Source organism: Muntiacus reevesi, chromosome 1 (assembly GCF_963930625.1).
Source record: "Muntiacus reevesi chromosome 1, mMunRee1.1, whole genome shotgun sequence".
Lineage (NCBI taxonomy): Eukaryota > Metazoa > Chordata > Mammalia > Artiodactyla > Cervidae > Muntiacus > Muntiacus reevesi.
In genome coordinates this window covers 244,505,727-244,508,875 of record NC_089249.1, presented here as the reverse complement: position 1 = coordinate 244,508,875, position 3,149 = coordinate 244,505,727, and the positions used below count along the sequence as shown (strand labels likewise).

Below are 3,149 nucleotides of genomic sequence, written 5' to 3'. Positions count from 1 at the left end.
TTCTTTTTCTCTTGCTTAAAAGAGAGGTACATTCATATCAAAATGTTTATATCCTGAGCAAATATATTTTTCATTCTTTTGAGGGGGGTGAAATATGAAAGAGAATCACCTGAATAAAAATTTGGACCATTCCTAAGATGTGGCCATCTGGCAAATGCCTCGAGGCATTAGAATTCAGTTATGCCTTAGAGATCAAGAGAAATGTAGCCAAAAAATATGACTCAAACATATGTTCTTCCTAACTAAGTAAATAAAACCATTAATTCCTACTTTAAGGGAATTCTCCTCTGCAACCAGACACACTGAGAGAAGCCCAAGGGCTCTTTGAAAAAGCCTTATTAGTGGTGACATTAGCGGAGCTCTGGCCCTTTACAAAAAAGTAAGCCCTTCATTGAGAATAAACGCATCTTACTGCCAACCTTTGTAGAGGCGCACACCCTTGGCCATCTTTCCACAAGAACAGATTCTCCACATGAGAGAAGAGCGAGTTCTCTGCTGAGGAGCTATCTTTAAACCTGGCATATCAGCATTTCTAGGAGCAAAGTGATCTTTTGTTTGCTATTTAGAAACGTTCAATTTCCACTTGGCCAGGATGCTGGTGATGTTTCCATTAAAAACACATTCCTTAATTCTCAAACGTCAACTTTGGTCAATAACTTTACTCTAAGTAGCAAAATGTCTAGTGAGAAGAGTAAGCCTTACATCACCTGTTTTCTATGGACAAGACGATACAACCAGCTTCTTAGTTGCTGTTGATTTGCTTCTCGGGAAGCGATGTTGGGAGGCAGCAACGGAGGCAAAGGCCTGGGGAAAGGCGGCGCTAAGCACCACCGCAAGGTTCTGTGCGACATCCAGGGCATCATTAAGCCTGCTCTTCGCCGCCTGACCGTCGTGGTGGGGTGAAGCGCATCTCTGGGCTCATGTATGCGGAGACCCGCGGGGTCCTGAAAGTGTTTCTGGAGAACGTGGTCCGGGACGCGGTCACCTACACCGAGCACGCCAAGCGGAAGACTGTCACCGCCATGGACGTGGTCGGCGCTCTCAAGCGCCAGGGCCGTACCCTCTACAGTTTCGGCCGTTAAGCTTTCCGATTTGCCCTCAGGAGCTTGATTTTTTCTGCAACCAACTTTGATTCACTCTTCACCAGTCCTGCAAGGTGGGTCTATACCACCAGCAATCTCATTTGACACCAAGGGAAGCTCCTCAAGTGACACTATTCACCAGGAGGAAGTCAAGGTAATCCCTTCTCAAGTAGTAATGTGCAACAAATTCTCCATTTGGCCATGAGCAAACGGAGTTCAGAGGTGAGATGTTTTACCAAGGATCACTGCAAACAGGAGGGGCATATGTCCAGGGTTTAGAAGAGAAAGTTATGGCCAAAATGTCAAATTCAAAGGCAAGCAGTGTTTTACGTGTAATGACTGATTTTACCTTCATTGTATGAGACTTGGAACTGCTCAATACAGATGTACTTTTTAAAAGAACAAGGAGAAAAGTAAAAAATAAATTTAAAAAATAACAAAACATTACCCTCCCCCCCAAAAAATGGGCAAAAGAAGAGCAAGAAGGGTCACAGTTTAAACAATAGCAAATAGAAGGAAGCCAAGCAATAGGCTGGCTAGATAATTATAGATAAGTCATTTCACTTCCCTGATTATCTTTCAAAGATTCTAGAATGCACATATTACTCCTGCGGACATCTGTAAGAAGCTTGTAAAGTGACAACACTGAAATCTGAAAAAGTCTGAATGTCCCATGATTGCAAGCTGTTACTGTTATCAGCATTCCAATCCAGTTCAACTTCCTTTCCCTGAAATTCTGTGAATGTAAACTTGAAACATAACCACAACCAACTTTTCAAACTTTTCTCAACAACAAGGCATCCTCTGTAACCCTAATATTACAGATCTCCCAGAGGTAACTTGAAAGAAACAAGAAATGAGGTTGGAAAAATGAAGATCAATACAGACCTGATGTTCATAATAAAGCCAAGTTCAATGTGGGACAACTCCTAAACCCTGTCTGTCAAAAAGATGATCACCACTCATGATAACCAGGGAAGTAGGGCAACCTGTGGTGAAAACTCAAAATCAGTGACCTCTTGTCAAACTCTACTAAAAATCATAATTTATGATTTTTAGAAATTTTAAAACACTAATCAACTAAAATATAAGGAGAATAAACCCAAGTTATTTCTGAAACAATTTATATTACATCCAACTTCTGTTTTATCTTTTGTTATGTCGATCATAAGATTTTTCACTTCACTTCCTCCCCAACAGCCGCCCCTGCCCCCGATTAAAAACAAACTTAAACAGGGCTCACAGGAAGTAACAGGATTCTGTTGGGAAACAGTAAAAAAAAAATGGCACATATCTGCTTTGATTTCAGGGTGGGTCTGTGTATGCATCTCTGTATGTTTCACACTTGCTAAGAACTCAGTTTGTACAATGAATATATAATATATGGCCTTTGGGGCTTTGTAAAAAGGGCTCCTTAACCAAAGATAATTAATTCTGTTAAGTATTTTTCTTTAACACATATATAAAGACTTATATATATATAAAACACATATATAAACACTTATGCCCAAGGGGAGCTGTCACCTCCTCCTGCTTCCCTCTGTCTTCCATACACCAATTCTGGCACATTGTACCCATGGCGTAGTCAAGGTGGGACTCAGCTTTCACTCCAGAGGAAGTCTTCCCAAGCCTATTTTGGAACTGCCACCCAAAATTATGTGACATATATTAAATGTACTCATGTCCCACTTTAAATGTGTGTGTGTGTGTGTGTGTGTGTGTGTTGCTACAAAGATTTTGCAATGTTTTAAATAATTCAGTTTTTGAACTTTGGTTATAAGTAACTCATTTTCTCAGGGATTATTAAGAAGTGAGAAAATCTAACTCACAAGCTTGTTTTCAAATGTAATATAATTTTTCAGAGCTTAGCATGGAACAAAACATGAAACTGGTACAATATTATGTTTCACAAACATCTTTTTAAACTTTTCATTTTATATTGGAGTATAGCTGATTTACAATGTTGTGATAATTTCAGGTGGACAGCAAAGGGCCTCAGTCTAAAATATACATGTATTCTCGCCCTCCCATCAAGGCTTCCACATAACATTGAGCAGTTCTCTGTGT

General features: G+C 39.9%; 1 pseudogene; it reads left to right on the top strand.

Annotated features, from left to right (window-relative positions):
* Positions 1-774: 774 nt before the first annotated feature.
* On the top strand, positions 775-1,082 carry LOC136168565 (histone H4-like; annotated as a pseudogene).
* The last annotated feature ends 2,067 nt before the right edge of the window (positions 1,083-3,149 follow it).